At 38.9% G+C, this 12,195-nt stretch overlaps 1 protein-coding gene across 2 annotated transcripts in view; it reads left to right on the top strand.

The window, feature by feature from the left end:
* The window catches only part of PAPPA2 (pappalysin 2), a 268,752-nt gene that overhangs the window by 100,369 nt on the left and 156,188 nt on the right, over positions 1 to 12,195 (top strand). The gene's annotated exons all lie outside the window — the stretch shown is intronic.

Genomic DNA, 12,195 nt, shown 5'->3' with positions numbered 1-12,195 from the left:
GATGAGAGGTAGGTTAGCAATAGATGAAAAAATACTATTTGCTGTTCAGGGGGAAACCAGAATGTGAAAATCTATGGAGTGAATCAGGTCAGCAACAAGAAGGGGTACATATATCAAGCAAAGGAGGAGACTGTAAAAAATTAAACATGGGGTGATCCAAACTGATCACTGATCATTTTCAAACTGAAATGCTGGGTTTCATTGGCTCTATGGTATCTTGTACAGCTCTATGGTATCTGGTATCTGGTAAGGGCTCTGCAGTCCTTTTACCACTAAATTTTGTATTTTCAGCTCAGGGTACATGAGAAATCAGAAACTTGTGGGGGTTAAAGCAAATGTGTCATTCTAGCCTTCATGGTAGGCTAGAAGGTCATCTTCCAATAATGCACTTAATAGTGAGTTTGAGTGTCTTGATTTATTCTTATCAAAAGCAATGTAGCAGAGGAACATTTAACACTGCAAAGAAGTATCCCCAACTTAGTGCATACCTGATTTGCCAGTGGTTAATGTTTCTGTTGTATATATGAGGGTGTCCTGACAGCAAGGTTTACCCAGCAGTGGTTTTCATGAGTCCCAGGTCTGTCACTGGAACTGAATCTATGTGTTTGAAAACCTTTAGATGTATAGGTGGATTAGGAGGAACTTAACGGAGGACCATGGGGGAGAAGTAGGGAAAAATAGTTGGGAAGAGGGAGGGAGGCAAACCATGAGAGACTCTTGAATGCTGAGAACAAACTGGGGGCTGATGGGGGTGGGGGAGAGGGGAAGGGGGGTGATGGGCATGGAGGAGGGCACTTGTTGGGATGAGCACTGGGTGTTATATGGAAACCAACTAGACAATAAACTATTTAAGAAAAAGAAAGAAAGAAAGAAAAAAACTGAAGAAGTGATCTGCCTGGTCATTATGGAGACAAATCTTGGACTCCTGATAAGAATCACTGGGCTGGGAGCAGACCACTGAATGTTTTCTAACTTTATTGGAACTGAGCCATTGACAAGATTCATTTAACTATAAAAATGGATAAAATACAAAAAAAAAGTTATTTAAAGACATCAGAGAAAAGCCAAGACAACAAAGAGTTGAGGGCCCAATCCCAGTGAGAAGAAAAATGCATTAAAGTGAGATCTATATATAACTCAGTTGTTTTTTTCCATTCAGGGAAATTGCCAAGTTCTCAGTGAAAAGAATAGAGACAGGGCAGAGAGCAGCCTAGAGTCTGATGAAGTCTCACTACTGAGGAGACAAAAATGAGAGGTCAGGCCTTCCAAGTCATCCAAGACTCTCATAGAGATAGAAATCCCCCCCCCCAAAAAAAGAGCCTGATATTCTGCTCATAATTTTCTTTTAAGATACTTGCTAGCTACTAACCCATGCATTCTTAGGGCCAGCAGCCAAGAAAACAAGTATAAAATAACTTTTAAGAGATTAAAAAGTCAAACAATGCTTTCGGGGGTCTCATAGTAGAGGGGAGAAAAAATTGGAGTTGAGGCCCTCCCTGCCAAGGAAGAGGGGCCCTGAGATACCCTGTGGGTGACAGTAAACAGAAAGAGTCCATATAATATAAAGCTTAAAATCCAGCCTGAAATACTCTTAAATCTCTGCATGAAAGAAAGGCATTTGCCCCTATTTAACTGCCTAACAAAAGAAAATTGAATATGGTCTGGAGGAAGACAGCATCATGAAGAGCTTCTACAACCTGTCATGCACAGTGTCCAGAAATCAATAAAAAAAGATCTGTTATGCCAAGAAACAATGCCAAATGATGGTAAATAAGCAATCATTAATAATACAGACTCCACGATTACTCAGATAGTGGAGTTACTGGATATTGACTTTAAGATAATTCTATTAATATGTTAAAATATATTTAGAATGCAGAGCATATTCAGAGAGCTGGAATGAATAATTAAATGGAAATTTTAGAACAAAAGATACAGATCGAAATTAGGAAATTAATAGGTTTGTGAGTAAGGGGGAGAATAAAAGAACTAGAAATGGTAGAAAACAAGTGAAGCTTAGAGAGAAAAAGTGTTGGAAAAATACAGAAAATAACTTGAGACATGTGCGACCTGATGAAAATTTTCTAATGTAAATTGGAGATCTAGAGGAAAAAGGAAGATATTGAAGCAAAAAAAAAGATATCAAGGAGATAATGGCTGAGACTTTTGTAAAGTGACAGAAGATATCAAACCACAGAGTCAAAATGTTTTACAAACCTTAAGAAAGATGAAATAGAAAGAAAATCACAACTAGGTCCATTATAGCAAAAGTACTTAACAATCAAAGACAGAGGGAAAAAAAAAACCCTCAAAAGTAGCTAGAGAAAAAAGGTACATTCCTTTAAAAGGAGAAGCAGTGAGGTTCATATGCTGACTTTTCAATAGAAATTACGGGAGTCATAAGACAGTAGATACAATTTCTTAGATGCTAAAAGAAAATAACTTTCAGTTCAGAATACTATATTCAGCAAAAATAGCTTTTAAAATAAAGAAAAATTGTAAATACTTTCAGACAGATAAAAACTGAGATAATTTAATATCAGCAGTAAAATAGTACTGAAGAATGCTATGCAAGCAGAAAGAAAATAACCCCAGATGGGAAGTAGAGACATGTAAAAAGAAATGAATGATATTAGAAAGGATGAAAATATTAAAAGTAATAATAAAAGTGTCTATTTGGTTTACATTATAGGTAGAATTAAAGAATGACAACAATCACACAGAAGACAGAAAGTAAATGAGGTTAAAGAATTTAAGGTGCTTTCCTTTCCTGTATCTAGAAAAGTATTGGTTTTTAGTAATTTTAGACTGTAATAAGTAAAAAATGCATGTTGTTACCTTTAGGGTGACCATTAAAAGACAAATGATCTTTTACAAGTTAATACAGCAAGATAAAAGATCCAGAAAAGGCAACAAAAGGGGAGAAAATAGGAATAAATAACAGAACAAATAGAAGCAAAAAATAAGATATTGATTAAGACCTAACATATTAGTAATGTTGCATGCAAATGGAAAAAGCATATCACTTCATTTATTTTTTAAATATTTTTATTTATTTCTAGGAGAGAGAGAGAGAGAGAGACAGCGTGAGCAGGGGAGGGTCAGAGAGAGAGGGAGATACAGACTCTGAAATAGGCTCCAGGCTCTGTGCTGACTGCTAGCTCAGAGCCTGGCAGTCAGCACAGAGCCCGACGCAGGGCTCGAACCCACGAACCGCGAGATCATGACCCAAGCGAAAGTCGGAGGCTTAGCCGACTAAGCCACCAAGGCGCCCCTATTTATTTATTTTTTAAATAAGATGTCCCATGAAATGTTTGGGACACCCACATGTTTTAATATTTTTAAAAATTTATTGAGCGAGTGAGAGAAAGAGAGAGCGAAGAAGTAGGAGAGAGGCAAAGGGAGAGGGAGACCCTTAAGCAGGCTCCACACTCAGTGCAGAGCCGAGGTGGGACTTGATCTCACAATCATGAGATCATGACCTGAGCTGAAATCAAGAGTAGGACACTCAACTGACTGAGCCTTCTAGGCCCCCATAAACATACCACTCTAAAGTAAAAAATTGTCAGATTGAAAACAAAACCCAACCATATGGTACCTCTTACAAGTACCATATTTATCTTAATTATGAGAACACAAAACGACTGACAGCATAAGGATGAGAATATATATATAATGAAGACACTAGTCCAAAGAAAGTCAGTATAGCTTTCTTATATCAGATAAAGTAAACTTTAAGGTAGTACATATTACCAGAGATAAATAAGAATACTTTATAATGATGAAAAAATAAATTCAATTAGAAAATATAACTGTGACAAATTTATAGGGCCTCCAATAATATGCCCTAAAATATGTAAAGCAAAATTTGAAAAAAATAAAAAGAAAATAGACAAATCCATGATCATAGTTGGTACTTCAAAAACAATTTTCTCCGGGCGCCTGAGTGGCTCAGTTGGTTATGAGTCCGACTTCGGCTCGGATCATGATCTCAGTTTGTGGGTTTGAGCCCTGCATCTGGCTATGTGCTGACAGCCGAGAGCCTGGAGCCTGCTTTGAGTTCTGTGTCTCCCTCTCTCTCTGATACTCCTCTGCTTGTGTTCTCTCAAAAATGAATAAATGTTAAGAAATTTTAAAAAAACCAATTTTCTCAGAAAATAATAAGATAGGTAAATAAATAGTAGAGGTCTAGAATATTTTTAAAATGATTAATAAGACTTAATTATTAAAATTAGTAAAGTGTATTTAAACAGTGCAGAATATACATTGTTCTCATGTGCCATGGAAAATTTACCAAGATTTATGAGCCAAAAGTAAACTACAAAGGATTGCCATCACGAAGTCTTTGCTCTCTCATATCATTGGAAAGAAGCTAGAAGTCAATAACAAAAAAAAAAAACAGAAAATCTCCAAATATTTGGAAACTATGTAATAAACTTCTGATTATCTCATGATTCAAGAAATAAATTGCAAAGGAAATAGGAACATATTCTAAAATGATTATGATGGGGGCGCCTGGGTAGCTCAGTCATGATCTCGCAGTTTGTGGGTTTGAGCCCCGCATCAGGCTCTGTGCTGACAGCTCAGAGCCTGGAGCCTGCTTTGGATTCTGTGTCTCCCCTTTTCTCTGCCCCTCCGCTTTCATGCTCTGTCTCTGTTTCTCAATAATAAGTAAATGTTAAAAAATTTAAAAGAGAAAAATAAATAAAATAAAATGATTATGACAATAGGGCATATCAAAACTTGTGGTATGTGCAAGAAACTGTAAGTAAAGTGAAATCTGTAGCTTTGTATATTAGAAAAGGAAAAGTCTAAGCTATCCATCTCAAGAAACCAGCAAAGAATAACATATTATATTAAAAAGAATGAAAACAGAACGAATAAAAAGAATATATAAAAGAGAAGAAATAAAAAGAAAGTAAACATTACTTAGAAAAACATTAAATTTAGAGGGGGAGGGGCAAAGGATTGATAAACCCCTAGAAAAACTGATCAAAAAGTAAAACATGAGAAAGAATATATTGACACTATGAGAAATGAAAGAGGTAATATTTTTATATATGCTACAGACATTAATAGCCAATAGGTATTTTCAGCAAATGTTGTTATAGCAATTGGACATTCATAGGCAAAAAAAATGAATTTCAGTATGAATCTCACATCTTGTAAATAAATTAACTCAACATAGGTCAAAGATTTAAATATAAAAAGCAAACCTTTAGAGCTTTTAAAAGAAAACATAAGAGAAAAATACTCAGGGCCGGGCTAGATGAAGAGTGCTTATATATGCATTCAAAGCATGGTCCATAAAAATAAAAACTGATAAATTGGACTTAATCAAAACTTAAAAAACATTTTCTCTGAGAAACACTCTGTTAAGAGGAGCAAAGAAATGACAGACTTGGAGACAATATTTGAAGACCATGCATCTCATAAAGGATCTGTATCTAGGATATATAAAGAATTTCAAAATTCACTAGTAAGACAAAGATTCCAGTCAGAAAATGGGCAAAGACATTCAGGATAGCTCAGTCAGTTAAGTGTCTGACTCTTGATTTCAGCTCAGGTCATGATGTCATGATTTGTGGGATTGAGCCCCTGTCAGGCTTTGTGCTCACAGCGGGGGGTGGGGGGGACTGCTTGGAATTCCCTTTCTCTCTGTTCCTCTCCTGCTCTCTCTCTCTCTCTCTTAAATAATTAAACATTTTAAAAAATGGGCAAAGACATGAACAGACATTTTACCAAAGCAAATAAACACAGGAAAAGATGTTCAGAATCATTAGCCATTAGGGAAATGCAAATTAAAACCACAGTGAAGTATCATAACAGACTTTTTAGAAGAGCTAAAATAAAGAAGAGTGACAATACTAAATGTTGGTGGGGGTGCAGAGAAACCAGATCTCTCATACATTGCTGGTGGGAGAGTATAATGGTACAAGACTCTGGAGAATACTTTGGTCATTTCTTATAAAAGTAAACATTTTCACGTATAGGAGGATTAGGAGGAACTTAACGGAGGACCATGGGGGAGAAGAAGGGAAAAAATAGTTGGGGAGAGGGAGGGAGGCAAATAATGAGAGACTTTTGAATGCTGAGAACAAACCGAGGGGTGATGGGGGTGAGGGGAAGGGGATGGGGGTGATGGGCATGGAGGAGGGCACTTGTGGGGATGAGCACTGGGTGTTATATGGAAACCAACTTGACAATAAACTACTTAAAAAAAAAAGTAAACCTATACTTACCCCATGACCCAGCAGCTGGACTCTTGGACATTCATCCCTGATAAATTGAAACATATGTCCATTCAAAACCCTGTACATCAGTCTTCATAGCAGCTTATTTGTAAGAGCCCAAGAACTGGAAATGACGAAGGTGTCCTTCCATGCTAACTGCCTAAGCAAAGTGTGGTACATCCACACAATGGAATACTAACCAACACTAAAAAGGAACAAAGTGTGGGGACGCCTGGGTGGTTCAGTTGGTTAAGCAGCTGACTTCGGCTCAGGTCATGTTCTCACGATTTGTGGGTTAGAACCCTGCATTGGGCTCTGTGCTGACAGCTCAGAGCCTGGAGCCTGCTTCAGATTCTGTGTTTCCCTCTCTCTCTGCCCCTCTGCTGTTCATGCTCTTTCTCTTTCAAAAAATAAAATAAAAACGTTAAAAAAAAAAGAAACAAGGGGTGCCTGGATGGCTCAGTTGGTTAAGCATCCCAACTTCTGCTCAGGTCATGATCTCATGGTTCGTGGGTTTGAGCCCTACATCGGGCTCTGTGCTGACGGCTCAGAGCCTGGAGCCTGTCTCCGATTCTGTGTCTCCCTCTCTCTCTGACCCTCCCCTGCTCACACTGTCTTTCTGTCTGTCTGTCTGTCTGTCTCTCTCAGAAATAAATTTAAAAAACAAACAAACAACCAAAAAAGGAACAAAGTGTGAATATATACAACAAGCATCTCAATGGTATTATGCTGAATGAAAAAAAAAATCTCACAAGTTACATGCTGTATGATTTATGTAGTGTTCTCAAAATTCTATGTAGTAGTCTCAAAATGGGGAAATTATAGAAATAAAGAACAAGTTACTTTGTCCCAGGGGCTGGGATTGGGGTATGGGGTGACGGATACAGGATGGGTGTGACCTGAAGGAGAGCAGGAGAGATTCTTTTTTTTTTTTTTTAATGTTTTATTTATTTCTAGGAGAGAGAGACAGCGTGAGCAAGGGAGGGTCAGAGAGAGAGGGAGTCACAGACTGAAACAGGCTCCAGGCTCCGAGCTGGCAGTCAGCACAGAGCCTGACGCAGGGCTCGAACCCACGAACCGCGAGATCATGACCTAAGCGAAAGTCGGACGCCCAACCGACTAAGCCACCCAGGTGCCCCAGCAGGAGAGATTCTTAATGGTGATGGAACAGCTCAGTATCTTGAATGTGGCAGTAGTTACACAAAGGTATACAATTGATAAAATTGCAAAGAACTGCAACACACACACACACACACACACACACACACACACACACGAGTGATTGTAACAACTGGTGAAATCTGAATAAAGACTATGAGCTTTATGTATAAGTGGAGTACTCCCCATCTAATAGGTGTTCTGTGAAGCTTCTCTGAATGAAGGCAAGAATGAATAAATGAGTGAAGGTATTACACCTTACCTTTTAAAAAAGGTATCAGGAAAAGTTTAAATTATCTCATGAGTCACTGACTCATAATGAATTGCAAAAGAAGCCAGATATATTTATATTTTATTCTTAAACCTCTTGGGAATAACTGTTCTCCTATAACACATTCCTTAATATGCTTTTCAAAAGTAGAAGACAAGACTGAACAGCTAAAAGTTCTGGCTCAGTATGAAATTGCTCGTGTTCCTATTTATTTCTGGTTCAGTCATAACTGTGACATAACTCAGGTGTAGAGCAGGACAGACAGCTAGCATCATGATAGAGGAAGACATTAGGATTTTCCAAATAGAGTCTTTTCAAGACTCCAGATTATCTGTTTGTGTCAACATTCAAAAACCCTGCATTTTGAAAGTCAGCAGATAAGTACTCTAGCCTAAGAGTTTTGAAGACTGAATCCAGATTCTGACTACCAACACCTTAAGTCAGTACGCAGAAAGACTGATGTAATCCATGGTTGTGCTTTTCCATCCACACCATTTCTGACTTTTAGCATGATTTTGTGCATTTAATACTATGGTAATGCAGGGTAGGATTCTTTAATAAGCAAATGCATGAATGAGATCCCGTTGAGCTCTAACATTCAGTAGTTTCGACATCTTTAGCCTTAGTACACAGCACTTGAACTGAAAATATATCTTCAAAGGCAGGAGACTTAAATTTATGGTAAACCAGGCTTTTTGGTAAGCTGTCAATACCATAACTCATAATCATTCATTCAAAGAAAAGCTGTTGAATCTGTTTGTGGTAATACTAGAGATAAAACAATAAAACGAGTTCACCCTAAAGATTTGCATTGCGTACCTGTGAGGCAGACATGCAAATATACACTTTTCACTACAATGTAGTCGTGCTGCACATGAGGTCAGGAAGAGAAAGTGCCTACCTGTGCTCAAAGCATCAGGGAATTGTTCCCAGAGGGGCTGAGGCTTGAGAGGACAGTTGAAAGATAAGCAGTAGTTGGCTTAGCAGACAGTGAGACCACATTCCAGGGTAAAGGAGCTGAGAGGTGTCAAGGTTCAGGCTGTTAAAAACCAGGGCATACTTAGGAGAGGAGTATATTTGGGGTGGTGAGGCTGTGCCTTCCAAACTTATTTCTGCTGTCTTTTACTCCCCTCAAACACTTTTGGGAAACTCTATACCCCTTCATTCATTCTAAGAGCAACATCTAAAACTATAATCAAAAGTTTAAATAGTGGCAAAGAGGGGCGCCTGGGTGGCTCAGTCAGTTAAGCTTCTGACTTCAGAAGCTCAGGTCACGATCTCATGGTTTGTGGGTTTGAACCCTGCATCGGGCCCTGTGCTGACAGCTCAGAGCCTGGAGCCTGCTTCAGATTTTGTGTCTCCCTCTCTCTCTGCTCCTACCCCACTCATGCTCCATCTCAAAAATAAATAAACATTAAAATTTTTTTAATTAAAAAAAATAAATAGTGGCAAAGAATATAATTATTACCATATTACTTTCAATTATTGACATTTCAAAATAAATTGTAACTTTACTAAATGAATCTTTGGTTACATAATGATTTGGTAATCACCGTCATTCACAAATTCATGGTCATGCACGTTTTTTTTTTAATCACTGGGAAGTTATTCATTGTATTTTTTTTCTCTTTGAATTTGTGTTTCCATTCCATTTCTCCTGTAGAACTTCATACTAATGTAGCATATACATATTTTTAAAAGTCTTTAATTTGTTACCTGTTTCTCTACCAAAAACGTATTTTAAATAAAGCAACTCTTTTGTGATAATTTTTAATTAAAATTTTTATTTTGTAATGTTTCTTTTTTTCTTTTAATTTTTTTTATGTCTTTATTTTATTTTGAGAGAGAGACAGAGAGTGAATGGGAGAGGGGCAGAAAGAGAGGCAGACACAGAATCTGAAGCAGGCTCCAGGCTCTGAGCTGTCAGCACAGAGCCTGACGTGGGGCTCGAACCCACAGACTGTGAGATTATGACCTGAGCTGAAGTCAGATGCTTAACTGACTGAGCCATCCAGGTGCCCCTAAAATTTTTATTTTGATATAATTGCATATCCACATATGTTCTAAAATATAGTACAAAAAGATTCTACGTACCCTTTACCTATTTTTCTCTGGTTGTAACAGCAGCAAAACTGTAGTGGAATATCACAAACAGGATATTAACATGGTACTGATCATAAGTGATAAACTTAAAAGATTTCTTCTCAATGAATTATCTTTTGAAATGATTACTTGTCAAAAATTGATCAAAACACTATTTTAAAATGTTGATAAATAACTAGCAAACAAAATGAGAAATTCATATTTTAATGAGGTAAGTGTGGCTTTTCTTCCTCAAATTAGTTCTTGTGTCTGTGGATGAATAGTAATTATTGCTACAGTGTAGCAAGATTCAGCACCAGTTATATATTGCCTTTTGTTTTCTTTCATTGCTCCCAGTGCTGAGAAATTTGTTAACATAAATAGATGGGCAAAAAAGGAATTCTATCCGATTGACTGAGTAGAGAGTGGTGCCAAGATAGAAAATACAGGAAAAGAAGAAGCAAATGGGGAGCTGGTTTAGTTTAGATATGTTGAGTTTGGGTTCTCTGCAGTCCGACTATGAAGGGACTTTCACAGAAGCAAGAGGGGTTGCTGGATTCAGGGGTATACCAGATACCTAAGGAGAGAGAGCTTTGGGAAAATCCCATGTGGCCCACAAATGGCAACTGCTGCAGAGAGATGAAGTCAGTACAAGTCAGTTTGGCCAGGTTACAGAGGAGAATCTGCCACTCTCTGACCCAGAAGCTAGACACTTAAGAGTTTTCTGGCCCAATCGTCTAATTGTTGTAGGCAATGTCTGTATGGACAAAGAATACTCTGAGATCCTGATCAGAGCAATAGCAATATGCCCAGTATCCAGGGTCCTGGGGACCCAAGAACTGAGTGGGAGGGAACTTGAACCTGGCCCTAATGGGGGTTTAATCATATTGGGTCTTCAGCTAATGTAGAAAAAAAAAGTCTTTGAATAATAGAATGGGCTATGACTTCCCTTTGATAAGAACAAATGGGATTTGGAGCAAGTCACTTCTCTGAGTCTTATTTTCCTACATATAAATGGGGATAATAAGCACAAGGAAGAGAATATGGAACAATAGTAGAACCTCAGTAACTGTTAGCTCCATTAGGAGCAGCAGCAAGGGTAGTAGATGCTCCAAATACCATGTGTCTGTGGTTAACCTTTCCAATTGTGCCCTCAGTCTACCACCTCACCTTCAACCTGGAGATTTTTAGTGCCCGGGAAAGGTGTTGGCTCCTCTGGGGCCCCAGTGGACTGGAGGAGAGAGCCAGAGCTAGCACAAGGTGATGCCAGGGTGCCTGGCTGGCTCAGTCGGTTAAGCATCTGACTTTGGCTCAGGTCATGATCTCACAGTTCATGACTTTGGGCCCTGTGTCCATCCAGCTCTGTGCTGACAACTCAGAGCCTGGAGCCTGCTTCAGAGTCTGTGTCTCCCTCTATTTCTCTACCCCAACTCCCTGCTTGCACTCCGTCTCTCTCTCTTAAAAATAATGCTGACAAAAACTGAGGACTGATGGATGTGGGGGGGAGGGGGCAGGAGAAGGTGAAACCAGAAGAAACTTGCTCTGAGGTGAGATATCTCTCCCCCAATGAAAATAGGAGTCCCCAGGGCAAACCTCAGCAGGCTCCCAACCAAACCATTGGACACTGAGATTAGAGTGTTACATCAGGTGGGACACATTCATGCACAATGTGAGTGAGGTGGCAGGTGCTGATAAATAGCCATGGATTTGACACGTGGGAGGTCTTTGGTAATGTCAGCCAGATGGTTTCTGTGGGGTGCCGATGCCGACACCAGAGTAGGATCAGTGGAACAGGCTACAGGAGAGAACGAGGAGCGCTCTGGTGCAAGTAGTCATTACGCGGCTGGACTGGAGTGGAACACATTGTGTCCCCAGTCCACTAATCTTCCCTTCGCTATGCCAGATCAGGATGATTGTCCCTGGAGATAGGGAGATCCATCACCTGGAGAGCTCATGTAAACATGAGGGATTATAGAATCATTCACGGGACAGACTACATGACGGGAACAAGACAGGGACTGAGCCTAGGAATTACTCTCTAGCTGCTTTTATAGATCATTTAATTATCAGAAGACGACATTCAGCAAATGGGGTTATTCTGGGTGCCTTGGGGTTTTGAACATAGGGAGCACTCTTGGATATTGAAAACTTGGACAGAATTGCCCTAGGATGTGAATTTCATGCCCTGAAACTGAGGTGCTCCAAAGGTAGGTTCGTGCATTTATAAGTAGGTGGAGTAAACAGTCATCTTTTCTGTGATGACTTGAAAGGTCTCTTCTTTTAAAACATGTCCTGGTAATTATTGAGCCCTTGGTGTTCCAGAGCAGTGCCTGACATAGAACAGATGCTCAATAAATGCTAAATTAATAAATGAATTATAAAAATATCTTCCCCATTCCGCATAAAAGTCTCGTATGTGTTTGTGTGTGTGTGTGTGTGTGTGTGTGTGTG

This window comes from Crocuta crocuta, unplaced genomic scaffold, assembly GCF_008692635.1.
Source record: "Crocuta crocuta isolate KB4526 unplaced genomic scaffold, BGI_CrCroc_1.0 scaffold3, whole genome shotgun sequence".
NCBI classification, from domain to species: domain Eukaryota; kingdom Metazoa; phylum Chordata; class Mammalia; order Carnivora; family Hyaenidae; genus Crocuta; species Crocuta crocuta.
Note: the sequence above shows the minus strand (reverse complement) of the source record. Positions and strands in the feature narration are given on the sequence as shown.